The sequence below is a fragment of the Lygodium microphyllum genome, chromosome 22 (genome assembly GCF_053477565.2).
Source record: "Lygodium microphyllum isolate KBCC chromosome 22, Lygodium_microphyllum_v1.1.10, whole genome shotgun sequence".
Taxonomy (NCBI): Eukaryota; Viridiplantae; Streptophyta; class Polypodiopsida; order Schizaeales; family Lygodiaceae; genus Lygodium; species Lygodium microphyllum.
In genome coordinates this window covers 103,939,209-103,960,075 of record NC_141156.1, presented here as the reverse complement: position 1 = coordinate 103,960,075, position 20,867 = coordinate 103,939,209, and the positions used below count along the sequence as shown (strand labels likewise).

The 20,867-nt window shown below is 38.4% G+C and overlaps 1 non-coding gene across 1 annotated transcript; it reads left to right on the top strand.

Moving 5' to 3' along the window:
- Window positions 1–3,205: 3,205 nt before the first annotated feature.
- TRNAQ-CUG (transfer RNA glutamine (anticodon CUG)) lies at window positions 3,206–3,277 on the top strand. Its single transcript has one exon. It is a non-coding gene; the product is annotated as a tRNA-Gln (tRNA).
- Window positions 3,278–20,867: the final 17,590 nt, after the last annotated feature.

Below are 20,867 nucleotides of genomic sequence, written 5' to 3'. Positions count from 1 at the left end.
AAGTATTCAACTCTTGCTTGAGTTGAATCTTCCATGTCTTTGTATTTACAAAAAACATATTCTCAATAATTATCCAAAGCTGCTTGTAAAGTTTTTGCATTTCTGATATGTTCCAACATAGTATTATAAATAACTATAAATAGCCAATACATCATATTTTTGTCTTTTGCATTCAATTATTTTCATGCCTTTAATTCTTATATGTAGTCACAAGATTACTTAGCTATGGCTCATTTTCTTCACCTGAAACAAACTCATAGAGACATTTTCCAATAAGAAAGTTTGTTACACAAAACTTCCATGATGGGTAGTTATTCTTGTTGAGCGTCTCAATGATAGGGTTTTCATTGTTCTTTGTCATTATCACAAAATTGATACAAAATAACAAATAAGTCTTCTACAATCTTTCACAAGTGCATAGTAATACACCAAGTGGCCTTCTTCATTGACCCCTCAACAAAATATGGAATCTGTAACCTATTTGCAAATAGAACTTTTATTTGCTTTCTAGCAAATATCTAAAAACTTACAGATTCGAAAACTATAACCTGTGCATGGGACTTTGGTCAACACAACTAAAATCGTAGTTACCCTAAAACTACTATCCGCACCCTTGGGGGTCTAAAACAGAACCTAAAATGGCCTCGGATGGCTAAAAAAGTAGTGGGCAAGCCTAAAAGGACATTTCTGCAGAATATATGATGCTTTGCTTGCACACAAAATCTCACAACAATCTGAGATTTTTACTCTACCATGTTTTCGATGCCGCCACAAGTACTATCCAACAGAAAGAGTGGAAGAATGGGAGAGCTTCTTACATGTTGCTTGCTTGTTGGAATCTTTGCTTCTTCTCTTTCACTTTAGCCTTAAAAACTAATCTTTCTCAGTGGTGCTGCTCTAACACCATGTAACGAATCACATGGTGGGGGAACTTACTTGAGTTGTTACGTTAAATACACAACATACACACAAGAGGAAGCTCATTCAAAAACACAAGAAGAGAGATGGAGGCCAAAATGTTTTCTTGTTGGTTTCTTCTTCTTCCTCTTTCACACAAAATATAGTGTACATAAAGTATAGATAAGATACAACATAAAGGAAAGTAGTATTCTATGTCAAACAGTGCCTGCATAACTGACTATACTAATCGAATGGCACTATAACTTTGCCAAATGTAGGTAGGTGTAATAAACTAAATATAGTAAGTGATAAGTTAGTGGCCATGTGAGGATGGTAATAACCACCGATGTACTAAGTGTAGACATGCGGACCCATCTAACTAGGTAGTCCATCAAAATATCTGTGCATGTTGAGCTTGTTATCTCAACAATATTGGTACTATATAGGAATGCAAAAATTGTGCAAATGGAAAGGGGGGGGGGGGGGGGGGGGGGGGGGGGGGAGGAGGGGGAGAGATTCTAGGTATTTATGGCTAATTGCATGTTTCTTTGAAAAATCCCAACAAACAACCTCTTCACATTCTTGGGATCTTACATTTTAGGTGTGCATCACCTAAAAAATCATTGCACGTGAAGTGTGCTATCTTTTGCAATAAAAGGGAAGTGCAAAAGTGCAAAGCAAACAAAAGAAGCCTCATGAGCTTTACAAGTCTACCAAAAGCGTAACACGCGATTAGCAGGTCTAGCCGACAACACCAGTCAGACTAGTTAGTAATGTTAAAGTAAGAAGATGGAAGTTGGGTCATAAATTTAAAAAAATCATATTAAGATGCAAATGTTATTTCATAAGAACTTTAGATCAATAAATATGTCATTGACTAGAAGACAATCTCAATTTTCTCAACCCATTCTCTTAGGAAGAACTACTCAAAGCACTTAAAATTTTGGGCTAAAAAAAAATCTCTTGGCCATGATGGGATTACAACAAAATGCCTTGCTCAATTTTGGCTAGTCATCTCCTATCAAATAACTAAGCTAATCAATGCCCACTAGTAGGCTCATGAGGACCACATACAAAATCCTTACAAAAAATATCTCTATCAAGTTATTACCTAGCATTTAAAAATGTGTTAGCAAGAATTAATAGGGCTTGCCCAAGCATAAGTTCTAGTCAATGGCAAGCTACTAGAGCCCTTTGAAATCCCAAAAAGCATGGGACACTACAATAGGCATGTTTCTTTGGGAGGAAGGACATAGGAGGAGGTATCAGACACCCATCTTGGCATCTAAATGGATTACCCTTAAGAAAGAGATTAAGTAGGGTGGCCAACTGATATCACACAAGAAACCAGGGTTATGAGAGCCCAAACTACTTTAGAGGGTTGGTAGTAGGACAGCAGGCCATGGTCTTAGATGATGGTCGAGCGTCTTCTCTCCTCTAATTTGAACCTTTGTAGAACTTGGCATCTCAAAGGACTAGATTTATGGACGGCACAAGCAATCAGAAAGGTGAGCGCGCAAGGTCTCATCTCGTGCCTACTGAATTCTTGGGCCATCATCTAAGAGAGGAATTGTTGGAGCAGAGAGATCAGTAAAGCAATAGGGCGTAAGGAGAATGTATTCTAGACCTGGGCGATCACTCCCCACCCCAATCACTCTCATTGTGGGTAAAAGGGGAATTTATGAAGCTAAACTTGATTCTACAAGGCAAGTTATTGGTTCAGTATAATTCTGGGACTGCAGGCTCATTTCAGGAAGCAAAAGGTCGCTGGGACGGCTGCTTAGTGAGCCGAATTGGGCAAGCTGTCGTCACCCATATATGCGCATCCAGGGGAGTGATCGAGAAATTATGAAGCTCTGCATCTTTGGGTAGAATGGTTCAATAAGCTTGAGCTTTCATGGTAATCAACCAAACACTGTTGAGCCTCTTTCTATTCCTTGTGTAGGTCTTTCTTGATACTTATTTGTGTTGTCTTAAAGGGCTTCGATGCAGTGTTCAATACTCTTCAAGAAAAGCTGGAAAAGTATTTGAATCGGTGGGAGGAATATTGTCGAACTAATTGCTTCACATTTCCAGTTGAATCTTCCAGTATTAAAAAGGTGTGCAATTGAATTGTAGGCTTGCTATCACTCTACTTTCCTATTTTTAAAGCTACAATTAAACTTTGTGAATGGTTATGATTTCTTATGCCAACATCCTGCATGAACAACTGGAGTCCCGCCGGGCTTTGTCCGTATGAACCTCGTCTTCAAACTTTATTAAAATATAACAAAAACAAATTTGGTTAAACACAATTGTCGTTAGTGGTTCTATGGTCTAGTGGTTAGGACACTGGACTCTGAATCCAGTAGCCCGAGTTCAAATCTCGGTAGGACCTTTTGATGATAGTTGCACGTGTCGTTTCGCTTTCCTTTTTGATACCAGTTCTTGCTTTTTGTCCACGTTACCAACGTATGCCGTACTACGGGCCTTGTTCATGCATTTGTAGTCCATATTGCAAAGAAAACTTCGTTTGGTAACCTTTCACATTATTGATTATTCCCAATTTTACACCAGTTGCATGTGCGTAAAACAAAGGACGTGCATGATGGGTGAGATCTAGAATTTCACATATTTGTCAAATTTTAATGGCATTCTGTCCTTTTGAAAGAACTACTGCTATTTTGCGCAAGCAAAACTATTTTCCTATTACTTAAAGTATTACATGATGCATCCCCTATATTATAGCCCCAAGTTTCATATCGTCGTACATGTAGTTGTTTTAGACGTGAAGAGAAATTATCTACACTATTAGTTAAGGAGAGGTGGGGGGCGGGTGCCACATGGCAACCCCCCACCTCCCCCACAAAAAAAAAGAGAACGCGGGAAAATCGCGCTCGCCCTGGCGCCGCGGCGAGTCTAGGCGCGGAGCGCCTAGTACATATTGATAGTAGTGTATTCCCCTTGGCACATGAGAGGGGATACATATAAGCCAAGTGTCAAGAATATTGGCTAGATACCTATAGCTAATTGCACCTAACATACAAGATAACTCCAAAAACAATTTAAATTTGCCTACAATTCCCTCCCAACTAAACTCCAACTATAAGCCTTCAAAGCATGTTCTATTTCTTGCCTCCCAAAGGTTATGAGGTAAGAATATACACATTGGTTGTAAACCAAGTGCATTGACCTCATTGTGGTTCTCCATGAGGCCAAAGATGCCAATCAAAATACTCATTCCATGTGCACCCCAATTGCAAAAGGGCTAGTTCCGATGTTGGAAGGGCATAGCTCCCATTCCTAAAAACATGTTTGATGTTTTCTATCTCCCCACATTAATATCTTCCCTTTGATACACCTCTTTTAATATCTTATCTATAGTTTTAAAAAAAAGTCCCCCATAATGATTCTTTAGGTAAAGAGTTTATGTTTTAACATTTTGTGGAGTTGGTCATTCGACAAATTGATCCCCCATAGCCTCCTAATTCTTTCAATATCAATTATTTCTTCCTTTTACTTGTTCGGGCAAGTTGCATATTCAAATTGCACACTATTGCTTCTTACATTGTTCTTTTGTTGTCTTGAAAGCATCCTAGCCATATTCATTGAAACCACTAATGCAATTTTGTAAGAGTTAGAAAAACTCTTGGAGGCTTTAATTTGTTGATAAGGAGGGGGCCTCCAATTGGGGCTAATATGGTGAGATACACTTTTTTTGCCTATGGTCTTCCCTTTCTTCCTAGTTATAGAGCTAGTGGGGGTTTGAGAACCCTAGACCAAAAATGTTGTCCTCCTACTTGACCATGGTTCCTCCAAGGTTTGTGTTAACATGTTTGAGAATTTCCCACCAATCCTCAATCATGTTCCTACATGAACCTAAGGCTTGTGAAGTGATAGCTTCCCTTCCATTTAATCCCTAGCAATTGGTGTATCACTTCGCAAACAATACACTGATTGCCTGTGATAGCTTCCTTTCCATCTAATCCCTAACTCAAATAGAATTTTTTTCTTGTTGATAAATACCTCCTCAACAAGCATTTTTTCCCAAGGAGATGATTGTTTCAAACACTTATAAAGAAACTTGATTCTACTTTTGATAGCTTCAACATCCGTATCCATGAGCTTTAAGCCTCCTATTTCCTATCGCCTCACTAACTAGAGCATAGAGATTTGGGATAAAGATGTGTCTTCCCTCTATTTCTTCCAAAGGAATGCTCCCATGAGGGAGTTCCACATTCTTGATAGGCTTTTGTTTCAAAAAATTAAAGGCATATAGATGCTCAATACATGAAATTTTTTGAGCTTGACATATAGGGGTCATGAAGTACTATCTAGCTACTTATTTTCTTCCTAAGCTTGTCAAAAACCCACGCTAATCTAGCTGCTTTTGTTTCTCCTATATCCTCACTAGGAAGCCCATATAACAAAAGACATTTCCTTTGTTGACCACTTTTCATTACCATGCAACAGCTTCAATATCATACTTCTATCATGCTAATTAATGAGGATTTATTGAAGTTGAATCTAAATCATGTGGTCTCTTTATAAACGCTAAGAATCTACATTGCTCTATCTACATTTGCAACATCTAATTTAAGTATAATAAGTAAATCATCTATAAATCCTTAACCATGTGATCTATTTAATTTTGCTTTATATTTGGGTCATTGTAGATCACCCCTAGTATTTGTTGGGCTTTTTGCTCACCGTTAGGACTTCGAAATCTCGATTAAGTTACTCATGAATATATGTGTGCATCATGTGAGTTCAAAATAAGGTATTTTTAAAATACCATTTTTATACATTTTTTACATAAAGAAGGGTATAATATAAAGGGAATATTTACAGATTGAATAGAAAAGGGTTATATTTTATTCAAGAATATTTCATAAATAAGGATATTTATAAATAGGACTTGAAGGCACGGATGTAGAGGATATATATATAGTAACTTCCCCGAGTTCGAAATTATTATTGCTTCAAGAGCTTGACTATATCAACTATGGTATCTCTCAACTAGCTTCATATACTCCTTCTCAATCCAACTGAGCACTCATTAATCTACCAAGAAAGTAGGATTAGAGAGATTGTGAGCTCACCTACTCACCTATCATGTTGTAGTTGTTGTTGCTTGATGGGTGTGCAAGTGGTTCCCATGATCCAAACAATGTCTTCTAGTTCAGTTCACTAATAAAGACACATTTTTTCTATTTGGCAAAGAGTCTATGTTGTCTCAACACATCAAACTCTCATGTGGGATGAATGGCTCTCCAATGATTTTAAATGAGAATATCATCAAAGAAGACCACCATAAATTTGAAAAGAATGGGATAAAGTATATTATTCATAAGACTCAAAGATGGTTGGGGTATCCATCAAGCCAAATGGCATCACAAGAAAGTGATAAAGCCCTCTATCAATCTTGAAAGCTATCTTCCCATCATCCTCTCTCATCTTGACTTGATGATGACCCAATCTCAAATGCAAATGTATCTTTGTGAAGAATTTAGCCCCCTTAAGCTATTTCAAAAGATTATCAGCCCATGGGATATGGTGTGTTTTCTCGATGGTAATCTTATTCAAGTATGCATAATCTATTCACGTGTGGAAAGTACCATCTTTCCTATTAACCAATAACACTAGAGAAGTGTATGGAGAAGAACTACGTTCTATGAATCCCATCTCCAACAAGTCTTTGATCAGCTTGTCCACTTCTTCTCTTTGACACTTTGAGTGTAAGGGGATTTATTAACAACCTTTGAGTTGGGCTCTAGATTGTTGAAAACCAGAGTTGTAGCATTGGAATGTGTGCACAAGAGGGAGAAGAGAGCTCAAAGTACAAGAACAAAATCTTACTTACTAAGTTGCTTAGAGTACAACTTGGGTACACTCTCCCACACTTGATAGTGACCCATAGGCTGTTTATATAGCCTCTGCCAAGCTAGGGTTAGGGTTTCCCCTAGGGCTATTCACACTCATCTGCCCTTATACTCCCTTGCTTATAGTGGGTTCCTATGCCTGTCTTCTAACACCCCCCCTCAATGCCAGGGTGGCATTGGATTACAAAGCATGTAAGATGTTCCCCCCCTTCTTGGGATGCCTTTATAAATCAAGCTTACAAGGTTGTTTTAGGTAGATGATTTAAAGAGTCAATACAGTCGATCTTCAAATGGATTGGAGGCATAGTTGGCCACCAATTCTTTGGGTATATCAGGAGTGTTGGGGCATTTACTATTGATATGCCCTGTCTTCTTGCATTTGTTACATTTCATCTTCTTGGGATACTTCTTCCAATAGTTGTTTACAAGATGTCCTTTTTTCTTACAGAAAGAACATCTAGTGAGAGCTGTATGTACCAATACTTGATCACGGGAAGGTGAAGATGCCTGATTGTTGCTGCTTTCTTTGTGGTTCCTCTTTTCTTCATCCAAACACGATTGAATGGTACTTGCCAATGTAGGATCTAGAATGTTGGTGAGAGTTGTTACAAGAGTAGGAAACACCTGTTTTACAGCTTTTAGGAGAATAGCAATAGCATCTTCTTCATGTATTGGAGCTTGTACAGAGGCAAGATGTGCCATAAGTCCCTTCATGTGAGAGATGAATTTTCCCAAATCTTCTCCTAATCGATATTCCAAGCTAAAGAATTCAATTTTAAGGAAGATTTTAGTATTTTTACCAGTGGCTCCATAGAGCTTTTCAAGCTCATCCCATTTTTCTTTAGCAATGTTTAGTTGATCAACATGATGAATTAGGGATTTATCTAAGTGTAACATTATGATTGCTTGAGCACATTGGTCATCCTCTATATCAACCAGATTTGCAGAGTTTACAACTCTATTGTCTTGAATGAGAGGCCAATACCCTCTCTCCATCATTTTGTATTTTATAAGTACCTGCCATGGGTGGAAATCTTTGCCATCAAACTTTCAAATTTGAGGATGGACATCAGCATATGTTGTGGTCATTAGGAAGGTCCTACCACTTGTTAGGACAAGGGCAGTGTCTAGTCCCTTACAATTTTTCCACTGAATGCGCAAGCAAATCAGACAATTTGAAATCAAAGTTGCAATGAAGAGAAAGGCTTAAAATCATATAAATGTAATATTTCAATGTATGACCGTGGTGGTCCTTTCTTATGTGCAAACTTCTTCCGAGGTTTAATAGTCTTTTTAGGTTTTAATGAAGTAAACCTAGATTGGACTTCAGGCTCCTCCTTGTGGTATGGCTTAGTGGATGAAGCTTGTGTTGGACAAGGTTGGTATATGATCTCAATGCTTGTTGCTGATGATTCCGAGGAGAGTACAATGACACTCATCCTTTTGATTTCATAGACCAGCGTATTTGAAACAAAGTAACTCACGGTATGCAATACACTTCTAGTGTATGATGGTCTATGTGTTTATAATTGTACACATAACCTTACAACAATATACGAAGAGGAATAACACTCACTAGATTTTAGTGAATACCCAGTAAGCAAATGATTAGATGATTAATTATTAGTGTTTAGAAACACTAATGTCAAGCTTAGTGAAATGTTTGAATGAAACCCGGTTGGAACTCGGCTTCGTGATGCACTTAGTGATGTCCATTGAGCATGCCCAAGAGCTTTTAGATCTGGAATAAGCTTCAGAGAATATGCTTTAGTGATTAGAATCACTATTAATGAAGCTCAGAGTGAAAAAAGTGACAAAATGTCAAGCTTAGAGCTTGCTGGATATGGCTGCCACAAGATACACAGTTAGGGTTTGGCACAGATCTCTCTCTGTGGGTGGAATTTCCAGAAGCCCTCCTATGGGAAGATGGCCCCCTAGGGGGGCTATGGAAGCCCTATGGTGGTGGCTAAGATTGCACCGCTTGCTGCCCACGCCACGCCTGAAGATGCCATGCTATCAGAAACTGCGCCGTTTCTGAGATTTTGACAATGCTGCCCACGATGTCAACTAATCCCGAGGTTTATTGTGCCAGGTTGATTCGATAGTCAAGAAGTCCCTAGAAGAAATCAGAGGGAGATATGGCCTCCTTTATCCTCCCCAAGTCCTCCAATGGAGGTAGGTTGCAGGTAGCTATGGAGGAAAGAAGGATAAGATGAAAGAGATGATAGCTCATGTGCACTTAGTGATAGCTGAGGCTGAGGGAAGCTAAGGAGATCAGAGATGGCTCTGATACCATGTTGAAAACCAAAGTTGCAGCATTGGAATGTGTGCATAAGAGGGAGAAGAGAGCTCAAAGTACAAGAACAAAAACTTGCTTACTAAGTTGCTTAGAGTACAACTTGGGTACACTCTCCCACACTTGATAGTGACCCATAGGCTATTTATATAGCCTCTGCCAAGCTAGGGTTAGGGTTTCCCCTGCCCCTAGGGCTATTCACACTCATCTTCCCTTATACTCCCTTGCTTATAGTGGGTTCCTATGCGTGTCTTGTAACATAGATTGGTGTGATGATCAATTGCTCTTTTTGGAGGGAGAGTTGTGGGCACCTAAGACAAACCCTCGTATTCCTCCAATAGAGCTTTTAGGGCTACATCCCTTGCTGAATTCTTAGCTTAATCTTTGGTTTCCTAATTGAGACATAATACAAAGATCTGAGAACTCTTATTGAAATATTTCTTGAGTTGATTAATAGTGATAAGATAAAATTTTTGAGTACTAATGTCCTCATCCCCATTGGGTGCTTGTACCTTTATTGGACGTGTTGAATGAATAATGAAAAAAATAATCCTCTACATCTTATACTCATGCTATTGTGCCTAGAGTATTATTCTCTCACATTGATACATTGATACCTTAAAGTTAGGGCCATTTTGTTTAGGTGAGGACATCTCAAAATTTTCAAAGGGGAGTGGATGCAATGCACCCACCTTGATACCTTAGATATTATGTAATATTTTATGACTAAAGTAATCAAAGTTTCACATATTTTGTTGCATATTAGAGCAATAATGTTTAAGAGTGTCAAATACCTTATCTTTATTGATTTTTCTAAGATATTAGTATGGATTTCTATTGGAAAGTCATAAAGATTGATTTTTTGAATTTTTAAAAGTTTCTCAAAAACATTAGGCTAAGCAGTAGAATTGAAGAGCTCATTGCCATGATTGCAAGGGTTAAAATGGATCTAAGTTTTGAGTTCTTGATCAAAAGTCACGGTCATTTTAAGTTTTTTCTAGTATACTAAGATTTTCATGTGTTGTGCATGAGTGCAAAAAGGTCACATTTTTACTTTTCTTGAACTCTTAGATTTGTAAAAGCATGGATGATCTTACTAATTTGAGCTAAAACACTTTAAAAACACTCAAAATAAAGTTCTTTCAAGCTTAAGACAAGCCCCCCTCTCTATCTATATTAGCCAAGCCTCAAAGATACAACTCTCTTACTATTATATCAGTGCAAGCAAAGCTAGAGTAAAGATCTCTCCCTTGGAGGAGATACTACTCTATAGGTGCAAGAAAATCCAGAGGGAAGATCTCTCTCTTAGCTTTCTCCCTCTCTTCTATAATAGTGTGGGATCTTTGTCACAATCCACTAAGATTCTCCCCTCTTCTCCATACATGCATGGAAGCTTGAATGAAATCCACTGAGCTTCTCCCCTCCTCTCCACACATGCTCGAAAGCTCCATTGAAATTCTTCAAGCTTCTCTCCTCTTATCCACACATGCATGAAAGCATTGCCAAAATCCATAGGGATTTTCTCATCTTCTCCACACATGAGGCATAGAAGCTCTACTAAAAAACACCAAGCTTTTCATCATTTTAGCTCTATCACATGCAAGCTTTATCAGAATCCACCAATATTTTTCTCTCTTCTCTAAAACCACACATAAAATATATTGAAATCTACCTAGAAATTTTCTCTTCTTTTTTATAATTGTATAGAGGCTCTATCAAATTCGCTATATGTGGTTGTTGGATCTGTGGGACCAATGAGGCATCTTATAGTACAAGTTAGCATCCATTAACTCTAGAGGAGACTTCACTCCTTTTTTGCTTTATTGTGGCAATGCCTTTCTCTATTGCTTTACCATAATACAAACTTCTCATGATTCCTTCAATTTAGTCTCTAGGTAAATGACCAACCATACCTTGCTTATGTATATCATTTAATGCTATAAATCAAATATGGCAAAACCTTTCATGCACAATTTTACTTGTGACCTCTAATGTGCTTGCCCGCCCGAGCTGCTTCCTCATTGGTACATTCTTAGTAGTCCATCAAGAGATGTCCTAGAAAACGCCATCTAGGATTTTGATGAAATACCCTGAATTTTGCTATCTAGGCTCACTCAAGTCTACCCTGTAGTGGAAGTTCCGGTCGCCCCCACGAGGATTTTGACTTGAGTTTTTGGTTCCTATTATCAGTCAAATCAACTACTAATGGTTGATTAGTATCAACATTTCAAGTTTCTACTTCTTATAGAATTTCTCAACTAAAATGGACTTGCATTGCAATTGGTTCAAAGAGAATGGGAGACAAAGGGGAGTGTGGCACTTCGATCCCTTCTGCCCATGGTGTAAAATCCCATTCCGGCCCCTAAAACGATGCAAGCCAGGCTTCCTAATCTCTAGTGATCATACATTTACCTATTTAACATGTAACTTTTTCCTTTTGAGGAAAGCTCTCAGCTTACTAATCCACCCAACCATAGGTCTAGATCCATCAGGATCCATCCTCCCACTTCCCTTGATAGAGTATTTTTAATTACCTAATTATCTACCACCTTAGATTCAACATATAAAAATAGCTTCTTTGATTATCTCCTTATACAAATTCATTACACATCTTTATTTCACGACACAAAGACAGAGTAGTTCCTTTAAGAAAAATATATTTTTACAATGTTTTCTGTTCTAGCTAGACATGATTGCAACTTGAAGGTATTATTCTCTCTAAGTTTAGTTTCTAGGCTAGTAATGGAACTTCCAGGATACTATCTAGAATTTGAAGGGTAGTTGGCAGTTTGTAAGAGTCTAAGGAGTTTATGACCAGAGCCCCCTAGTATCCTCACCTCCTCCTGCCAACTAGAGTTTCCTACGATAAGACCTTTCACGCCATGATTGGTCTATACTTGCTAATTCAAAATAATAAAAAAATCATTGGAGTAGATTTTATCCATGTTGGCCTTCGGGAGGTCTATTGCCATCAAAGAACATTGCCTCAGTCGTCGCGACATTCTCTATTTATCGGAATACTGCCTTGGTCTTGGCGATCTATACCCGATCATCCATCTTTTAGCATGATGATTTTAGAAAATATTAGTACCTAACTCTCAATCATAAACATCTTATTTCAAATGCATTATACGTAAAATTTTAATATATTTATTTCTAAGACAAATCTTTTCTTTCCAAAAATAATAATATTAAGGCAAAACTTAACATAAGTGGTAGTATCTTCCAATAATCTTCTCGGATTATCCTCCCCTTGAGATCTAGTTCAAATTGAATCTAAACAAGAATTCGATTTTTGAGAACAACTCCCATGATGGTCTTTTTCTTTTCTCAACGAAGTTTGTGGGTCTTTGCCTGCAATAATTTAAAAAAAAGGTTAGCTTTATTACAAAAAGTATTATTATAACAATTACACTTCGAGACATTTTTTTAATACAAAGAATTAGTGTCCGTGTTTATCCATCAAAGGTTCCATTAGTTCAATACAAATAAAAATTTTAAAGTCTTTTTAGAAAACATAGTATCTTCCTTGTACTTTTTCTTGGTACATCTCATACAAACCCAAATTATCCCTTGAAATCTGCAGTTAAGAATTTCTTTAAAAGATTTTATGTAGGAGAAAAAATATTCTATTTTACCGATGCAGCTTTTTGCTACCAACTCATAGGATGACGATCTACTAGTTGCCTTTAATATCAAAATATGGTACCTAGGAATCTATGACGAGTGCTTGGTTGATGGTAATCACAAATTTGTTTGTAATCCCTATAGTCGCCATTCCCTTTGTAGTGGTCACACCTGCAACGTTATTGGCCTCTTGCATTTGTGACCTTCATAATTTTCTTCTTCGAGGTCATGGTCTTTAATCATGAGATTGTAGAGGAGATTTTGATAATAGGGTTTGGGGTTGTCATAATCAGATTGGTGGGGGGATGGTGATCACTAGGAATTGAGAAAAATAAAAATAAAAATTGAGTAGAGTCTTGATTCTACAAGGAAGTGAAAGTAGAAGGGATGGGGGATTCGATTCCAAGAGCCGGCGGAGTATCCTACTTGTCTTCGTGACAAGAATTCATGTCCTTGCACTCCTCTTGCCCACTCCCTCTTGCTCTATACTCTTGGTTTCAAAAGAGCCTCTTCTCTTCAATCAGGCTACCCCTCCAACGGCTCCTCATGCCGCATATTTATAGTTAAATTGAAGAAGGGGTTTATGGGTTGTGGCAAAGAAGAGGAGCTCTGTGTGGAGGGTATCTTGGCAATCCAACAACGTTTTTGTGCTTTTAGCTTCTCCCAGTTTTGGGAAGAGAGAGAGAAATTGGCACTGTTTTTTTTAATGAAAAAAAGGGGGGGCGACAGATTGTTCGTCGACTTTTCCTTCCCATAAGCTTTCTTTTAAAGCTTTAAGTTTTCTCTTACTTTCTCTCTTAGTCATCTAAGTTTTAAATGTGCTTAGTTAGTTTTTGACTTACCGATCATGACCACCGCGCATATGGCAATTTACGTGGATGATGTTTGCTGATTTTTCTGGTCTTGGAAGGTGTTGGGTTATGAAATTTTCGGATTATTTGATTCAAGACTCCCTTCTATCTAATGGTCTAAAATAACCAATCTTAATTATGGGAAATTGAGAAGATCAAAATTAAAAGTCAAAATATCACATCCTCTTCCCCTTAGAGGGATCGATATGTCCTCATCTCGAATGGAACTAGGGGTATTGGTTACATAATGATTTTTCGTCAACCCAAGTGGCATCCTCTTGAGGATATTTTTTCCACTAGATGAGATAATCTCTAAGGGCTTTGCTTCTTGAGTCTTCTCCCGTATGTCAAGTACTTTTTCTAGTTGAAGTTGGAGGACTCCTTGACTTCGCATCACAATTTGTTAGTCGTTAAGTACATGGTCAGGGTTAGGAACATAGGATTTCAATAGACTCACATGAAATACATTATATAATTTCAAGTTTTTAGGGAGTTGTAGCTTGTAAGCATTTGTTCCTAAACACTTTAGCACCTTATATGGTTCACAATACTTGGGACTTAGCTTCTTGAATTCTCCCAAAGATAAGGAACTTTTCTTTGGATGAACTCGAATGAAAACCATGTAGCCTTCTTTGAAAATGCATTCTTATCTTCATTGATCGGCATATGCCTTTTGTTGATCCTTGGCAGCTTGAATATCTTGCCTTATAGTCTTCACTTTGTTGATCCATTTCTTCTAGCATTGTCCTTGATGCTTCTACCCATAGCGCAGGATCCAAAAAATTTAGTGGTGCAAGAAAACCTTGCCCATATAGTGCCTAAAAAGGAGTCATTTGAATACTTTGATGGTATGATGAATTGTAGGAAAATTGAACTAAGGATAGGTATTGGATCCACCGTTTGGGCTCCCTATTACAATAAGCTCTTAGTATGTCTTCAATAACTTGGTTGACCTGTTCTATTTGACCATCAGTTTGGGGATGGTAAGCAGTACTGAAGTAGAGATAGGTTCCTAGAGCTTCGAGCAAAATCTTTAAAAATTTTGATGTGAAGAGAGAATTGTGGTTGCTGATGATTCTCTGGGATAATCCATGTAATCTGAAAATTTCCTTAATGAAAATATTGGTAATATCGGAAGCCTTGTAATTGGTTTTTACAAGAATAAGGTGTGTAACTTTTGTTAGCATATTAATGACTACCATTAAGGAGCTATATCCTCCTTGTATTGAGGGTCATCCAACTATGAAGTCCATGCTGATATACTTCCATTTCATTTGAGGGATGTCAAGTGGTTGGAGTTTTCTTGGCAACTTGACACATTTGGCCTTAATTTGTTGGTAGTTTAGGCATTCGGTGATATACTTGAGTACATAACCCTTGAGTCGTTCCCAACAGAAGCTTCTTCTAACTGTATTAAGAGTCTTAGCATATCCAAGATGACCCGAAAATGGAGAATCGTGAGCTTCCCAGAGTATTTTCTTCTTGAGTTCCTGGCTTGTAGGAATACATAGTCTTGTCTTAATATAGGCAAGCTCCTCATTTATGGAAAAATCTTGATACTTAGACTTGATTTTTGGACTTGAATCCTTAACAAAAATCTCTCTAAACATTCTTTGATATCTTGGATCCTTCATTACTTCTTCTTTAGCCATTTCTATGAGAGGCTTAGTGGGCATGGAAATCATTGTAGCAAGAGTTCCTGCCCTAGAGGGTTCCTCTAGGATTAGAGTATTAAGAAATGATTTACGGCTTAGGGCATCCTCAATCACATTCTCTTTGCCTGGTCTATATTTGATTTCAAAGTCAAATTCTTGCAAGGTCTCAATCCATTAGTGTTGTCTCATATTGAGGCCTAGTTGAGTAGAAATCCACTTCAGGCTTTTATGATTAGTGACTAGAGAAAACCTATTACCAAGCAGGTAATGTCTCCATAATTTAAAGTCATGAATTACAATAAGTAATTCTAGATCATGTGTGGCATAGTTTCTTTTGTGGATCTTTAATTTTCTTGAAGCATAGGCTACTAGATGTCCTTTTTGCATAAGCACGCAGCCCAAAGTAAGAGAGCTTGCATAAGCTATAACTTTGAATTATTTGATTAGGTTAGGTAGCCTTAAAATAGGGGTGGTTACCAAACTCTACTTAAGCTTTTCAAAGCTAGATTGTTCGGTGGACATCCCTATAATGGAGACCTCCTTTTTGAGAAGGTCGGTGAGAGGCATGGCGATCAAAGCATAGTATCTAATGAAGATTCTATACCAACCTGTTAGCCCTAAAAAGCATTGCACTCCCTTGACTATTGCTGGGGGTGGCCAATCCTATACATCTTGGACCTTGGTAGGATCCACTGAAATTCCATCTACTAATACTATGAATCCTAGATATTTAATCTACTTTTTGAAGAAGGCACATTTTTTCGTTTTAGCATACAGTTTGTGGGTTCTTATTGTTTCAAGAACTTTAATCCATGGTAATCAATACGAAGGTGGAGTGTTCCATATTTCTTTTTTTGAAATAATATCGATGCTCCCCATGGTGAATTACTTGGCTAGATGTATCCTTGGTCTAATAAATACTTGAGTTATTCTTTTAGCTCAATGTCTTCTAGAATTGACATTCAGTAGGGCTGTTTTCGACGGGGGTAGTGCCTAGAAAGAGTTGGATTTCGTGATTTACTTCTCTTGTTGTTGGAAGATTTGTCAGGTCTTTTGGAAAACATCCATATAATCTTTTAGCCAAGTGGTTGGTCATTGGTTTCACTATCCTACTCAACCTTGTTGAGCTTAATTAGATAGACATGTAATCCTTTCTTTAGTCCTTTTACTATTCGGGAAGCTTTAGCCAGCTGAACCTTAGGGTTCCTTGCTTCTCCCTAAGTGGTTACTTTTTCTCTCTTTGAGTTTTGAAATGTAATTGGATCCTTTCTACAATGGATATGGGCATTATTTGGAATTAACTAATCCATGCCTAGCTCGCATCCATAAGTCATGAGGTTCATAATTTGGAAGCTCATTTTGAAGAATTGCCACCCAACCTAAATTCTACCTGGCTAGTTTGTTGTGTTGATAGAACTTCTTTGCCGTTTGCTAACTCCACAAGTAAACTAGGTGCAAGAGTATTGTTTATGGCTAGCCTTTTTGCATATTTCGATGATACGAAAGAGTGGGTACTTCCATAGTCGATTAAAATTCGAAAGGGTTTACCTTGATAATTTATTGGTGTCTGAATTACTGAGAATTGTTGATTTTTTGGACCCATTGAGAGTGGCGTGTACTCTCTCTCTCTCTCTCCATATTGGATTCCATTGTAGGATCATTACTAACCTCTTTTGGGTTTATTCTAGCAACTTTTGTTAAGAGAGAGAGATAGAGAGAAGGGTTGGAGATAACAGAGAAGAGATATATGCTCTCATCTCAACTTCTTCTATTATACCATAACTCATATATCTAAAGTGCATACAACACTCTTAAGGTCTACAAAAAATTCACACACAGCCTAAAGTCGCTGACTTATTTAATGTCCCACTCTTGCTGATATAGCTGGACACAGCTAAGACACTATCAGTCACACACAAGAGCTTGAAGTCTCAACACTCCCCCCCCCTCAAGCTCAAGACAAAACTTGTATACCAAGTAGCTATCGGAATCGACTGAACTTATCTTTACCCAGAGATTTGGTAAAGATATTTGCTACCTACTCATCCTTCTTCACATGTGTAAGATCCACTCTGCCTATAAGAACCATCTCACGGATGAAATGATAGTGTACCTCAACATGTTTAGTTCTAGCATGATAAACTGGATTTGTTGCCAGTAGTACACTACTGAGATTGTCACATAACAAAGTCATTGGAGTATCCACCTGTATGTCCAAATCAACCATAAGCTTGAGCAGCCATGCAATCTCACATGTTGCCAATGCAACACTCCTGTACTCTGCATGAGTACTACACAATGCAACTATTGGTTGCTTCTTGCTGCTCCAGCTGATCATTCCACTTCCAAACCCAAAGGCATAACCACTTGTAGATCTATGGTCATATGAGCATATTGCCCAATCTGCATCTGTGTATCCAACCAGGTTCAAGGCCTTATCCTTCTCATAGAATAGCCCATGATCTAAAGTGGACTTTACATATCTCATAATATGCCTAATAGTATCCAAGTGTGGCTTTCTAGGCTTTTTCATGAACTGACTTATGAGCCCAATAGCATATAACTCAAGTCAGACTTGGTGATGGTCGAGTAGATCAGACTTCCAACCATCTTCCTATACATAGTCACATCATCAATTTCAGCTCCTCCAGTGCTAATGTCCAACTTGACATTTTGATCAAGAGGTGTATCCAGTGGTTTACATTTAGCCATGCAATATTTCTTTAGTATTTCCATGGCATAGTGGTTTTGCATCAGCCATAAACCATTTTCAATCTTGATCACCTCAATACCCAAGAAATACTTCAGTTCACCTAAGTCTTTTATATCAAATTCAAATTTCAGCATTCTCATAACATTATATATCCCAAATTCATCATCACTTGTGATTATCAAATCATCAACATAGATAACCAACACTACCTTGTCTTTTTCATAAACAGACTATGATCAGACCTGCCAACAATGAATCCCAAACTCTACAAGTAATTATGATCCTTGCATTCCACGCTCTTGGAGCCTGCTTTAGCCCATACAATGCTTTTTTCAGTTTGCATACATAATGCTGAAAATCAAGGTGTACTTACCCTTCAGGCTAATCCATATAAACATCCTTTGCTAAATCACCATTGAGAAATGCATTCTTAACATCCATCTGCTACAATTTCTAGCCTTTAGTAACAGCCAATGCGATCACTGTTCGTATGGTTGAATCTTGGCAACATGACTGAATGTTTTCTCATAGTCTAATCCATATTGCTGAGCATATCTTTTAGCAACTAGCCTGGCTTTGTATCTCTCTACACTGCCATCCAGATTGCATTTAATCTTGTAGAACCATTTGTAGCCAATGGTATTATTTTCTTTTGGCAGTGGTATAAGATCCCATGTTCTATTTTCAACCAAGGCAGCTATTTCCTCATCCATAGCTATGTACCAATTTTTAGCAATCACTGCTTCAGCATATGTTGCAGGTTCTTTGACCTCCATCACTTTTGTCATGTAAGCATAATTCTTTATAGATGTAGAGGCGATCAACCGCTGAGACCCATGGACTGCATATTGTTTCAAGCATTCCAAGCCGAGCACTAATGGTTACCTCTCACATAAGCGATGCGCCTTCCATCTCTACAGGTGTAGTGAGCTTACCTCCATGCCCGATCGAGTTACCTCCTCTCTCGAGTACTCCGGTAGCTCCACGATCCAAGTGCAAGCTTCAAGAAAGCTCCATCCTCAAGCTCTGTACTCCAAGCTCCATTGCCGCGAGCAAGAGAAGAGAAGAGAAGAGAAGAGAAGAGAAGAGAAGATGGAGAGCTTTTCCTCCCCAGTCCCTCACCCTCACACACTCACTCCCTCACACTCTCACATTCCCTCTCTCAAGCACAAGCTCAAGCAAGCAACAAGAAGAAGAAGAAGAAGAAGAAGAAGAAGAAGAAGAAGAAGAGAGCTCCTTTTGGCCACACACAAGAATGAGCTTCTCATTCACTTTTCAACTTTATATACAAAACCCTAAATCCCTTTTGGGTGGTCATCCCCTTATCCCATTTTTTACATGGTCGCCCATGGCATAGGTCCTTTTTCCCATTGTATTCCTATCTTCCTAGCTTCCTTTCCACCGCCCGTTTATATTTACAAATTGCATGGGTGAGAGCATGACACTCTTAAAATAAAACATAGTGTGCCTTGTGCTTTTTTACAACAGTATAGACTCACGCTTTTTCTCATGCGTCTTTTTCCTTGATTTAGGACTTTTTTGCACTTCTTGTGTTTCCAGATTCTTCTTGGCGCGCCTTTTATCTTCTGTTTCACTTTTGCCTTGGCCTTGTCTTCTGCTTTAGATTTTCTAGTTTTCCACCTTGTTCATTTGAGGGTTAACATTACCCCCCTCTTAGACGAGTGCTAGTCCCATGGCACTCACAGTCGTAGGTAGCAGGCTTTAGCATGCACCGAAGACGTGGGTGGCAAGGACGTCTGTGGTTGCCTTGGAGGATTTCTGGTGGTGGGAAGATGAAGGGTGTTGGGGCTACATTGTTGGCGTGGGTGGTTGGTGGTAGGGTGGTTGGATTTTGGGGTAGGGTTGTTCGTTGTTGGTAATTGCACTAGGGACTGGCATAGGTGGTGGTTTGTGGGGATTATGCACAGACCGATTGTTTGGTGGGCTTGTATGATAGGAATGGTCAAGAGGTAAAAATTAAGTGATGATGAAGAGCTGATGATGCATTTGATGGAGTATTTAGTACTTGTGATTGAAAACCTCTCATATGTGGTCTCTCCCTGGGGGTAGTGCTACTCTTCTTATCGTGCACAAGGCGTAGTTTGATTAGTTTGGGAGACATGTCAAACTCTAAGCAATCTGAGCGTATTGTCCTACACTTGAGGACCCAAAATGTGTATATATTTTGGTGCAGATATGATGTGAGTGCTTGTGCATACTTAGATATTACATAGTTAGAAGACCGTGTGTCTGGTTCCTTGTAACAATGTGTGGATGAAGCAAAGTTGTCCATGTTGGAGGAGAAGTACACAAGAAGGTGTATGAGACATCCTTTGCATTGTGACAATACGATATAGCATAATTGAACCCATTGACACTGAACTTTCAATAGCTGGTAGCTATTGGGTTTGCTCGACGAATACGGTGTACTTTCCATGACCATTCGTGCGGTACTTACCACAATCGATTGCAATGATTCCAAGGCAGAGTGCAAAAAGGAATCATGTAAATGGGTCAGGGTGACATGTCTAACCATAGGAGAGACAAGCGCCCTTGGTATGTCCTACCCTTGATGTGCCCTAAACAATTGTGGGGGATGTGTAGAGGGCTAGGGGACTAGGGACGGAACCAGCCGACCAAGGTCATTGGGCATACCTAATTTGAAGACCCCTAAGTATCGTGCTGTGATTGTAAGTGCTTTTTTCTTTTCTTTTCTTTTCTTTTTCTTCTTCTTCTTTCCTTTTCTTTCCCACTTTTTGTATATATAAAGAATCACATGATTACAACCATTGCAATACGTTGAGTCTATTAGCCTTTGAATTGGATTGGGAATTTTTGAGATTCAAAGGTTGTAAAACTGGATATTACAGTGATGATTAGGTCCAAGCCTCGTTGCTAGAGAAACAGTTGTTGAGATGAAGAGATACACTGGAGATTTTGCAGAACCTCTTTGTAACATGTGAT